This window comes from Physeter macrocephalus, chromosome 2, assembly GCF_002837175.3.
Source record: "Physeter macrocephalus isolate SW-GA chromosome 2, ASM283717v5, whole genome shotgun sequence".
NCBI classification, from domain to species: domain Eukaryota; kingdom Metazoa; phylum Chordata; class Mammalia; order Artiodactyla; family Physeteridae; genus Physeter; species Physeter macrocephalus.
Window position 1 is genome coordinate 135,668,627 of NC_041215.1, and position 13,220 is coordinate 135,681,846.

Below are 13,220 nucleotides of genomic sequence, written 5' to 3' on the forward strand. Positions count from 1 at the left end.
CAAGATTTCAAACCCTGGTCGGGGAACTAAGATCCCACGTGCCGTGCGCTGCGACCATAAATAAATAAATTAATTAATTAAAGTGCTTATTCTTTAAAAAAAAGAAAGAAAGAAAGAATAAAGTTGGGCCTTAGCCACAGGAAGTTGTGAGTACTGAAATATCAGGTATGGATAAGACCCAGCACAGAGCCTAAAAAATGCACTCAAGGGCTTCCCTGGTGGCGCAGTGGTTGCGCGTCCACCTGCCGATGCAGGGGAACCGGGTTCGCGCCCCGGTCTGGGAGGATCCCACATGCCGCGGAGCGGCTGGGCCCGTGAGCCATGGCCGCTGAGCCTGCGCGTCCGGAGCCCGTGCCCCGCAACGGGAGAGGCCACAACAGAGGGAGGCCCGCATACCACAAAAAAAAAAAAAAAAAAAAATGCACTCAAGAGGGGATTATTTTTATATATTTCTTTTTTTTAAATAAATTTATTTTATTTTATTTATTTATTTATTATTTTTGGCTGCATTGGGTCTTCGTTGCTGCCTGTGGGCTTTCTCTAATTGTGGCGAGCGGGGGCTACTCTTTGTTGCGGTGTGTGGGCTTCTCATCGCGGTCGCTTCTCTTGTTGCAGAGCACGGGCTCTAGGCGTGCAGGCTCAGTAGTTGTGGCACGCAGGCTCAGTAGTTGCGGCTCGCGGGCTCTAGAGCGCAGGCTCAGTAGTTGTGGCGCACGGGCTTAGTTGCTCCGCGGCATGTGGGATCTTCCCGGACCAGGGCTCGAACCCGTGTCCCCTGCAGTGGCAGGCAGCTTCTTAACCACTGTGCCACCAGGGAAGTCCCGAAAGGGGATTTTGAAAACAGTTTTTTTGGTTGCAAGTTACCAAACCAATTCAAGCTAGCTGGAGTAAAAGGGATTTTATTAGATATCTACTGAGGTTGTTCATGGAAGCGGAGGGCAGCCAGGCCTGGAACCAGTAAGTGAAGAGCTGTCACCCCCAGGGGTCCTCTCTGCGTCCCCCATCTCTTGTCTGCCTCTCTGCACTCGCAGCAGCCCGCGGTTCTGGAATTGACAAGGGACCAGCCCTGCCTGACCGTCAGTCCCTCCCCCTCCTCTTCCCAAAGTCCCACACGGTCACCCAGAGCCCATCCACGGTTGAGGAAGCTGAGGGAGGTGGATGAGGGTGGGGGGCCGTGAGCAAACACGGTGGAAAGACGAAGCTCTGAGCGGAAGGGGGCCTCATGGGGAGGAGGGGTCCCCTGCAGAGCGACGGCTGTCATGTCAGTAGTTACCGTTAAACTGCCACACACGGCCTACCAACTCCAGAGTACAACAACCAGGCTGGTCCCATAGTGTTTCAGCTCCTCAGGGCAGGTGTACCTAAGATGCATCCTGATTCCAGAGAGGACAGATGCCCGAGCCTGTTCAGAAAGCCACTGCTATGGGCTAAATATCTGTTCCCGTGAAAAATTCAGGTGTTGAAACATCATCCCCAGTGTGATGGGGCCTTTGGGAAGGGATTAGGTCATGAGGGTGGAGGATTAGTGTCCTTCTAAAAGAGACCCCAGAGAGAGCTCCCATCCCCTCCACCCTGTAAGGACACAGTGAGAAGATGACGGCCTTTGAACCGGGAAGCGGACCCCACCAGCCACTAAACCTGCCAGCACCACGATCTTGGACTTCCCAGCCTCCAGGGCAGTGAAACATAAATGGCTGTTGTCTGTAAGTCACCCAGTCTGTGGTGTTCTCTTACAGCCCGAATGGATGGAGGCAGCCACAGAAAGCTCCAGTGAGGCACCCAGCTCAGTGGATGAACCTGTCTGTTGCAAACTCACAGCTGGAAGAGCCCTTGGCCTCGGTCTTGTCAGACTGTACTCTGTTATCCCCAAAGCGGGCTCTGTGAATTCTAGACCTGTGATGTGTTTCCAGGGCAAGGGTCCGAGGTCAGATGGGTTTGGAATGTCTATTCCTTGCAATCCCTTCTCGGAGACTCAGTGCCCATCTGTACACAGAAGACCCCGAGAAGCCCCTGTATTGCAACCTGTTCAACCTTGTTTAAACCAGCATTTCCCAACATTTACTGGAGCCCAAACACATTTTTCATGGAGCACCTATTATCACGCCCCGGAATTAGTGGTCCAGGAAACACACGTGAGGGAAAACTCGCCCAGCCCGGTACCAGCCCCTCCTCGGCGGGGGAGAGGAGTCCTTTGGAGGCTCTCCGCGCTGGCCAAGGCGTCCCTGTCCTCCCTTGGGGCCTGACGCCGAGGAGGTCCTTCCTTCCTTCCATTGCACCCACGCCTGTTCCTCGGCCCGCTCGCCGCGGACAGTCGGCTCTGCTCAGCTTCCTCCCATCACGAAGTTCTCCCGGTTGCCTTCTGGACGCTTTGCCTGTGTCCCACTCAAGTCTACCTCCTGAACTAGACCAAACTCCCGAGAGCGCTCCGACCAACACGGGATGGAGAGGACACATCTCTTCTCTTACACAGTAGATCTCAAAACTTATCCTTCATTCAGTGCTTATCAAAAACCTTCCCGAGTCCCCAGAACTGTGTCAGAACCTACAGGGCCACCGAGAAATACCTTCGGGGAGCTTCCTGTGTACCGAGGAGGCCAAAGAAAACTTCCCAAAGTTCAGCGACAATATAAAAAGTAAATTATTCATGTCAGCAGTACAGCACGTGTTGCAATAAGAATAGATGGGCATTCCTGTCCTGCCCCTAGGTCCTCGCGGACACGGGGAGGGGGACGGGGAAGCTGGGACGAAGTGAGAGAGCGGCACGGACATACAGACACTACCAGACGTAAAACAGCTAGCTAGTGGGAAGCAGCCGCAGAGCACAGGGAGATCAGCTCGGTGCTCTGTGACCAGCTAGAGGGGTGGGACAGGGGGGGTGGGAGGGAGACGCAAGAGGGAGGGGATATGGGGACATATGTATACGTAGAGCTGATTCACTTTGTTACACGGCAGACACTAACACAACATTGTAAAGCAATCATACCCCGATAAAGAGCAAAAAAAAAAAAAAAAGAATAGACGGGTAAGGCCCCCAAGAGTATAAAAGATAATCAGAATCATCAAAAGCACGCAGTGCCCACCTCCCCACCCCCCACCCCACCCCCCCAAGAAAAGCGCAGCAGATACATTGGAAGAGATGCCAACACGGAAAGTCAGGCAGGGGAAGGCAGATGTCTGATCTGACTCCGTTTCTCTTTCTTCCTCTCCAGGTTTGCTGTGAAGGACTCTTCTCCCTAAATACTGCGGCCTGAGGACATGGTTAGTCTCCCCAGAACACGGCCGAGCGTGGAAGACACCCTCCCAGGAGGCGGGACGGGGAGAAGAGCCTGTGGTGGTACTCCGCAGCAGACGGTTCTGTCCGCCAGGAATGGTAGCTGTGGAAACCCTGGTAACCACAGGAAACGCTGTGATCGAGAGGGAGGAACGGGGTCTCTCAAGGACACCGGAAAAGGCTCTGCCTCACCCCGGGCTCCACCAAAGGATGGAGGGTTCCCGCTTGCCTGGTTCCCAGGGGACATTCAATAAATACTTATCCAATTGGTGAGCGATGGAGTGAATGGTGGGTAAGGGAAAACCACAAAAACACAAAAGTCAGGCTTCCCACCGGAAGCAAGGCCAAGCACAGAATTAAAGGGCCATGTGAATGAATGAATAAATGAATGAATGAATGCCCCGTTTCCTTTAGGAAATGAAATAACTTGAATATGGAATACATTTTGATCATTTGAAATAATTTGAATGGATGGTTTACCCCCAGTCTACCCAGAAAGACAAAAGCAAGTTCTTGCTCAAGACTGGGAAGCAGGAAGCTGATGATGTACCTTACACACACTCACACACACACACACACACACACACACACACACACTCATACTCACACAGGCAGACCTGTGGACACGTGGCCCTGCTGGTCTCTTCTGTGTTCTCTCTCGGCTTCGCACGGCCACGTCTTTGTGTCCTTATCCAGGCCTGTTCCGGAGGCCTTCCCTCCTTCAGCCGTTGGCCCTGACCGGATCCTCAGCCCTGTCCCTGCCTCCTCTGGCCCTGCCCCTCCTCCCCATGGCCAGAGGCCTTCCTTCTGGGGAGCTGGCTTCTCATCTCTGTCCCATCAGGGCAGCCAGCGGCTTTGGTCAGCAGCTAAGGTCTGGTGCTGAGCAGGGATCCTGAGTCCCCTTCTCAGAGTAACAAGACGGCGGTCCCCGGAGAGAGACAGAGATGGCTGCAGGGCAGAAAAAACAATTCTCCCTTTGGCCTTCTGCGTTCTTGGCTGAGGTCCCTAAAATAAAAGAGTAACAAGAGAAAAACAAATAGAAGTTTATTAACACGTTTACCTCATGTATACGTGGGAGATCCCCAGGGAAAAAATGAGTAACTCTTCAGGGGGGCCTCAGCCACCAGCTTAGATACCATCTTCAGCTAATGACACAAGAGAAAAGGTGGGAGGTTCATATGGGAGATGAGCAGGTAAACAGAGTGAGGCTGTTATGCAGCTCTAAGCTGTGCTTTCGCCATTGATACGAGTTTCTTGTGACTTAGAGTCATCCTCTATTCCTGGGACAGGGAAGGAGACCCCCTTATTCATGGAGATACCCTTTACACGTGTAGATTTCACTTACAACAGTGCAACTTCTACTCTGTTCGCTGAGCTTTCCCTGTGTCTGCTGTTTCTGAAAATAATCAGCTCAGAATAAGCCTCAAGCCAAAAAGGCATACTTGGGGATAGCGCGTCCTGCTACCCTTCGAGGTTTCACACAAAATTTTCCCCTTCAGGCAGCAAAACCATGGCCCGCGAGGCCCGTGTAAAAGCAAGGATGCAGCTCACAGCCTCCCTGCCTGGGCTTTCCTTGGATACAGCTTCTTCCTGCGGGAATAAACGCCATCCATCCACAAAGCAAGTTGCTCCTTCCTGAGTTTCCCAGTGAGGTGCTCCGTTGGAGCAAAGCGATTTTATCCCTCCTTTTGCCACCTTGAGACCCACCGGAGACAGGAACGGGGTCTTGCTCATCTTCCTCTTTCTCCGGCCTCTCTCCACTGCACACAGTAGGTGCGCTGGTGTACATTTCCAGCGTGCTGGACTCTGCCAGGCACTTTGCAGGGCTGTGATTTCATTTAATCATCCCAGAGATGCTAACTTGAATTGTGATTAGATTTTACTGTGAGGAAAAATAAATTCCTAAGAAGAAAAAACCATATAACCTTTGCTCTGCTTGAGGCAAAGCTAAATTTTACAAACGGCTTGTAGCAAATTTTATAAACTGTTCTCTGTCTGGGTTAGAAAGACGTAAAGGACTTAACTTGAGCACAGACTGCAAATGAGTAAGTGGTAAACTATTTTTCTCTTACGTTCCTAAAATAGCCCTGGTGCCGGCACAGAGAGCTTCATCTTGGCCCGGAACCCTTGAGCGCTGTTATGGCGGAGAGTAAAACAAGGTAAAGCTCGGGACCCTCCGGAGTGTTTTCAATTGTTCAGCGTTAGCTTCATGTAGAGAAATTTCCAGTGAATTCCTCACAAGAAAGTCTTCAGAGCGCTCTTCAGTATAACTAAAACTTGGTGAAATGTTTGTCCTATTTAAAAATTGGCAAACCCAGCATACAGTGTACTCTTAAAAGCTACTGCCAAAAATATGGCGAGCATCTTCCTACAATAATGAAAAAGATCGGAAACATCTGTGCTCAATTTCCGCTTTGGAGGACTGGAGCTGAGTAGTTGATAAGGATGCTGCTTTGCTCGTAACTACAGCGATTCCTCCAGGGGAAAAGCTACATTCACTAACTGGTCCATGTAGGTAGTGGAGAAACTCGGTGACTTCCTACTCAAGACGCCTCACCAATAAATAAGCTACAAGGATATATTGTACAGCATGGAGTATGTAGCCAATACGTTATAATAACTTTAAATGGAGTATAATCTATAAAAATATTGAATCACTATGTTGTACACCTGAAACTAACATAATGTTGTAAATCACCTATACTTCAATTAAAGAATAATTAGGCTTGGCTGCAAAGCAGAAGAAAAAAAAGGCCTCACCAGATGTACAGATGTATACAGACTGTCAAACACTGCACAGGTACCAGCCCACGACTACAATCACCAAACAGAAAACAGGGCAGATCAAACACAGCCTGGAATTCCATGGCTCTGCCCTCCAGGTTACAGATGCTCAGTGACCACGAGAACAGAAAAGCTCACCCGGAGAAAGGACCACGGGACATGGGATGAATTGGCAGGAGGGGAAAAAAAGGAGTGAGCTTTTCACGATTCCTTTCACAGCTGCCGCGGCGCGCTGAACCGGACTGTGAGAAAATCACCCTTTTGTTTCCGTGTCCTGATGTTACCTGTGGTCCTTCTGCAGGAAAACAGCACGCCAGTGGGTATCGGAGACCCCACAACAAGTAATAGGGGAGAAATAGATGGAACCTCCCCAACCTCCTCAACCCTCCCAGGAGACAAGTGTCAAATAGGCTGACACCAAATATCCCTTCACAGCATCTCTTTTTATCCAGCATCTCCACATCCTGGAGGAAGTGATGTGTAGTCAGTGATGGGTAGTCAGCGCTGTGTTAGGTTATGGTCTTTCCAAAAGTCATTACATTAAAACCATGAGTTTAATACGGAGCCTAAAGGACAAATGCTCTCTTCTGTTGCCTGCTTATGTTTTCATTGGTTTGGTTGTTTTCCCATCATAATTTCTTTAAATACTCTTTTTTTAAAAATTGTATAATCAACCCATAATAAGATGCACAAATTTTAAGTGTGCGTGCTCTTGGACATGCATGTAGACGTGCATGCAAAAATTCTACGAGTTGTGACAAATGCTTACACGCGCGTACGAAAGGTGACCAACCGGTTCCAGTTTTCCTGGGACTATCCCTGTTTGAAATCTGAAAGTCCCACGTCTCAGGAAGCCCCCTATCCCCAGATAAAACTGGACAGTTCGTCTCTCTACGCAGCAAACACCTCACTGAAGATAAAGAATATTTCCGTCACCCCAAAAAGTTTCCTTGTGCCCCTTTGTAGTCAATCCACTCACCCTGCAGAGGCAACCACTATTCTAATTTCTATCACCATAGCTTAGTGTTGCCTGTTCCAGAATTTCAAATAAAGAGAACCATCCAATATATACTTTTTTGTGTCTGGCTTCTTCCACTCAACATCATGTTTCCGAGCTTCATCCACATTTGTTGCCGGTATTAGGGGTTTGTTAGTTTATATTGCTGAGTAGTAGTACATCTATAACTATAATTTGCTTATCTGTTCACCTGTTGATGGACATTGGGTTGTTTTCAGCTTTGGGCTATTATGAACATTCTTGTGCATGTCTTTTTGTGGACATGTTTCATGTCTCTTGGGTAAATACCAATGACTTGAATGACCGGGTTACAGCGTAAGTTATGTTTCTAAGAATCTTCCAAACAGCATTCCAGGGCAGCGATACAATTTCATACTCCCACCGGCAACGCGTGAGAGTCCCAGTTGCTTGACATCCTCACCCACATGTGGTCTTGTCAGTCTCTCCAATGGTAGACATTCCAGCGGATGTGAAGTGGTATCTCACTGTGGTTTCATTTGGCATGATAAGCATGTTCTCAACACTTTTCCTATACTTTTCGGTCATTTGTATATCCTCTTTTTTTTTTTGAAACAAACAAAAACAATTTTTTATTGAAGTGTAGTTAATTTACAGTGTTGTGTTAGTTTCAGGTGTACAGCAAAGTAATTCAGTTATACGTATACATATATATATTCTTTTTCCAATTCTTTTCCATTATAGGTTATTACAAGATCTTGAATATAGTTCCCTGTGCCATACAGTAGGTCCTTGTTGTTTATTTATTTTATATATAGTAGTGTGTATCTATTAAGCCCAAACTCCTAATTTATCCCTCTACTTCCCTTTCCCTTTCAGTAACCATATATTTGTTTTCTATGTTTGTGAGTCTGTTTGTGTGTCATAAATAAGTTCATTCGTATCATTTTTTAAGATTCCACATATAAGTGGTATCATATGGTATTTGTATTTCTCTGACTTACTTCACTTAGTATGATAATCTCTAGATCCATCCAAGTTGCTGCAAATGGTATTATTTCATTCCTTTTTATGGCTGAGTAATATTCCATGGTATATATATACCACATCTTCTTTATCCATTCATCTGTCGATAGACATTTAGGTTGCTTCCATGTCTTGGCTATTGTAAATAGTGATGCTATGTAACACTGGGGTGCATGTATCTTTTCAAATTAGAGTTTTCATCTTTTCTGGAATATATGCCCAGGAGTGGGATTGCTGGATCATATGGTAACTCTATTTTTAATTTTTTAAAGGAAGCTCCATACTGCTCTCCACAGTGGCTGCATGAATTTACATTACCACGAACAGCGTAAGAGCGTTCCCTTTTCTCCACACTCTCTGTATGTCTTCTTATATAAAGTGTCTGTTTAAGTATTCAGATCTCTTGCCTGTTATTTAAATGACTTATTTATCTTTTTCCTATTGATTTGTAGGAAGTCTTTCTACATTCTGGATAGAAGTGCTTTGTCACATTTACATACTGAGGATATTTTCTCCCAGTCTGTGGCTTGTGTTTTCATTTTCTTACTGAAGTTTTTATATAAGCAGAAATTTTTAATTGCAACAAAATCCAATTTATCAATTTTGGATTTGATGATTAGTGCTGTTTAAAAACCGTCCAGGAAATCTTTGCCTACCCCAAGTTTTCAAAAACATTCTCCTAGATTTTCTTCGAGAAATTTTACAGCTTTAGCTTTTAAGTTTAGGTCGAAAATGTTTCATGATTTAATTATTGTGTAAGGTGTTAGTTAAGGGTCAAACTTTATTTTCTCTATAGATATCCAGCGGTTTTGGCTCCACTTACCCAAAAACGATTTTCCATTCTTTGCTGAATTTTCTTGGTGCCTTGTTAAAATCAAGTGACCACTGTGGTAGCCTGAATCCCTGTAACCTGTTTTTTTTAATGTCTTTTTCTCTCTGTCCTTCAGTGTGGGTAATTTTACTGACCATTCCTCAGGTTCACTGATCCTTTCTTCTACATTATCCAATCTATTGCTAATACTATTCAAAGATTTTTTAAATTGGAAAGCATTGTATTTTTCAGTTCTACAATTTCCATTTGGTTCATTTTTAGAGTCCCCAAATATTTCCTTAAATTCCCTATGTCTTCTTCCATTATATCCATCTTTCTCATAGTTCTTTTATAGTACTCCTCTGCTAATTTCCACATCGAGGTCATCTGTGAATCTTTTCCAACTGATTATTTTTTTCTTGACTGTGAGCCTCATTTTCTTGATTCTTCTTGTGTCTAGTAATTCTTTATTGTATACTGGACATAGAGGACATTACATTTCAGAGACTCTGGGTTCTATTGCCTTCTTTTGAAGAGTGCTGAATTTGGTTCTATCAGGGAGGGAAGTTACCTCAACCCTTCATAGCACCTTGATCTTGTAGAGCCTTGGTTCTAGGTTTTGCTACAGCATGTGTATTTTGATTTTCCTGTCATAGCCCTTAGTCCTCTAATGTCATCTTACTATTAAGGCATAGTCCTTCTGTGGTTTCCATGAAAGGCTCAAGGTGTTTGCCAAGCCCTCTAACTTGATAGGACTTGAATTCCTAACTTTGTCTTCCTAACATGGGACAGCTGCTGAAATCTCTGCCCAGTTCTTCCAGGCTTCCAGCTTCCATGTGAATTTCCTGGAGTTTCACTCCACACACGCATTGTTCAGGACTCAGCCATGGCTTCTACGTAAGTTAGTATGCAGATCTTGAGGCTTAACCCTCTCTGCATCCCTTTTTCTGGGATTTCCTCACTAAATTGCCAGCTGTACCTGTAGTCTCAGACCCTAACATCTATTCCCAATCCAATAACTCTTGAATTCTATTCCCAGTGCACCTTGAGGACTGGAGAATATCCTCTGGGGAAGCGGATGTCACCTTTTACTTCCCTTAATTCAAAGGTTGTAGCCACTCCAGTCTCTATCTGCATTAATTACTCTTCAGTGGGTACTTTTATATTTTGTTTGAGGTTTATAATTATTATTGACAGGAGGATTAGTTTGAGGTAAGAATCCGCCTGCCAATGCAGGGACACGGGTTCAAGCTCTGATCCGGGAAGATCCCACATGCCGTGGAGCAACTAAGCCCATGCGCCACAACTACTGAGCCTGTGCTCTAGAGCCCACGAGCCACAACTACTGAAGCCCGCACGCCTAAAGCCCATGCTCTGCAACAAGAGAAGCCACCGCAATGAGAAGCCCGCGCACTGCAACCAAGAGTAGTCCCCACGCGCCACAACTAGAGAAAGCCCGCGCACAGCCACGAAGACACAGTTCAGCCAAAAATAAACAAATTAAATAAATAAATTTAAAAAAATTGTGCTCAATTTCCTGTTTAGGTGCCCTTTACTTTCTTCCTTCTTTTTTTTTTTTTTTGGTGGGTGAGAGGAATCCAGCCTTATCAGATTTTCAAAAGAGTTCACAATCCCCCCAAATTTAACAATTATTGACCTAGAAACCAGACTTTTTTTTTATCATGAACTCAATCACCAAATATTTTAAAATACACCCCAAATTTTATATATTTATTTATGTGTAAATTGTGTTCATAATCTATTTTCATCTGTGATATCAGGGCACAATATTCACTAAAAATAATCATTAATAATAGGAAATGTAAATCTGTGTTTCAAATTGTTTGGGATGATTATTCATTGTTCTCATCATATCTAATAACCTGATATTGAGACCAATGAAGAGTTCCTCCTGAGTTAGAAATATGTCCCTCATTCTCTCGTTTGTCTGTGTTTTGGGGGAAATATTTTCTTGAGAATCTTTTAAATCCTTTGAAGTCATTTATCTACCCTTTGAGTTTTAGTTAAAACTAGATTATGTCACCCATAAACCCATTTCTTGTTCATGCAAATACATCAAAATATTCTGAAAATGGTCTAATGAGAGAGAATGCCATTAGCAGCCCCTGGGAATAGCTTGTGTATCATTAGGACATGACCTGTGACCGCTTAAAGTGAGGCTATAGATCATACATTAACATTTGACCTATAACATTCTATTTTTAGTTTAAAATACATATTAATGGAAGTTCTAGTAGGTTTCTCCTGAGCCCCTGTGTATTGTCTCACGCACCCCACCCTGGAGACCTCAAGTTCAGGAGACGATTTACTCCAAGTCACCCACAGGTATGGCAAGGTGAACCAGGTACAGACCATCACGGAGTCAGCAAAGATGCGGAAGGGGGATAGGGATAGAATCAATCAGAGATGAAGGATAAGATAAATTTAAAAATCCAACAGGATTCCAAAGTTTTAAGTCCAAGAGACATGAAAACATAACTGGAAGTGGTGGTATCCTGGGAGAGAAGAGGCATTTAGAATGACAAGATCGGGTTGGGTGAAGGATCAGTCCAATTTTCTGCTTTGAGATGCTGAGAGAGGAAAGAGACAAAGGCCAGCAGGCCACTGGAGACAAACCATTAACCTCCCAGGCGTGGTGGAGACCCTGACCTCAGCCAGCTCCCCTCTGGGCATGATTTTGGCTCCATGTTCTGTCCACTGCCTTTCAAGCCATCCTTGTGAGTGGCTGTGATTCTCCCTAGCCTTTCTCCAGCTGTAATCCAAGGGAGGTTTTTCCATCCTCTGTTAATTGGAAGAGCGAGGCTGGAACACGAGTGAATGATGTTTGAACCACTTGGAAGGCTTTCTCAATGGACCCGAGTGAGTCAGCTCATGGCCCATGTGACTGTCCTTCAGAGGGCCCTATCAGAGCAGCCCTGAGTCACCCTCCAGCCTGGATGACTCCTCCAGAGATGCCCGTTAACTTCTTCCCCCAGTCGGCTCACAGGCTTTTGCTTAATGGGGTCCCGAACAAAAGGGACAGTGTGTCGGGAGTGGAAAGTCCACGTGGGGTCCCCTGTGTGGTGCCCCTCACCGAGGCTGCCTTCACGTATTCATGGACCCTTCCTGAAGGGCATCTGTATCTTTGTGAAGAGCCTCAGTACCAGGCTTGGAGGTGAATATATTGATTCTCTTGCCCGGGACATCAGACTCCTGATGTGGCTTCTCTGAAGTAAGCCCTTGTGGGTAGTATAATCACCTGGAACAAGAAAAGGGCCACATGGGAGGGGCTAGGTAGTGCTGGTGGCACAATACAGTCTTCTAGGTAGAAGCAAGTTCAGGGGCTACCATGCAGGAGAGGCTGAGAGTCCAGCGCAAGTAGAAAGCCACAGCTTCTTGGTAAGCCCGTGGCTCAGCCTGATGGATGGGGTCTTGCAGGATTTCTGTATCCCTCAAGGGGCACCCCAAGAACAGGTGACAGCCACAAAGCTGCCTAATGTCCTTGCCCACCTCCCCTCGCCCCAGAAGGAGCTGCTGCCCTATTCATTCCAGACCCAGGCCTTTGGGGAGACGAGCTGGAGGACCACTTATTGATTGCCTGTGTGTCAAGCCCTGAGACACATCTTTACGTGGACTGCCCCCACCCTGACAATGCAGGTATCATATTTCCATTTAAAGGCAAGAACTGATTCCACAGGGAGAAGCAGACAGTTGTAGAGCACATCACCAAAGAAGCAGGAAGCGTGCGGACGGTGGTTCAGGAGGTCATGACATCATGGGACCACCTGAGGACCAGCAACATTGGTTCTGATGATTTCCAGAAGGTTGGCCTTTCCCCGATGTGGGTGGTTGATGGGGGAGAGATGGGAGACAGAATTCACCCTAGTGTCTGAGAACACTGTGTAGGGACTGAACTATCCAGAAATACCTCCAGTCAGTCCCCGAAGCAGTGAGTCCCCTGTTGCCTCTGTACAAAACCCAACTGGGATGGTGAGGAGGGGCTTGGGATCTGGACTCAGTCCCCAAAGTCAGCCAGACGCTCTCATTAGGGTTGAAGCAGTGGCACATTCAGTGCCCAGTGAGGGCGGAAAGATGAGCAAGACAAGGTCAGTTCCTGCCCCCCTCACATCGTCAGATCAGCACAGAAGAATTCAAGTGCTAGAATAAAGAGTCACTTGATGTTCTGAGGAAGACCAGTGAGGAAAGTAAGGAGCAGCCTTGGAGAGCTGGGAAGACTTCCTCCAGAATGGAGATGGGTTACGAGTGGTTAAGACTCTGCACCTCCACTGCACGGGGCGCGGGTTTGATCCCTGGTCAGGGAACTAAGATCCTGTATGCCACACAGCATAGCC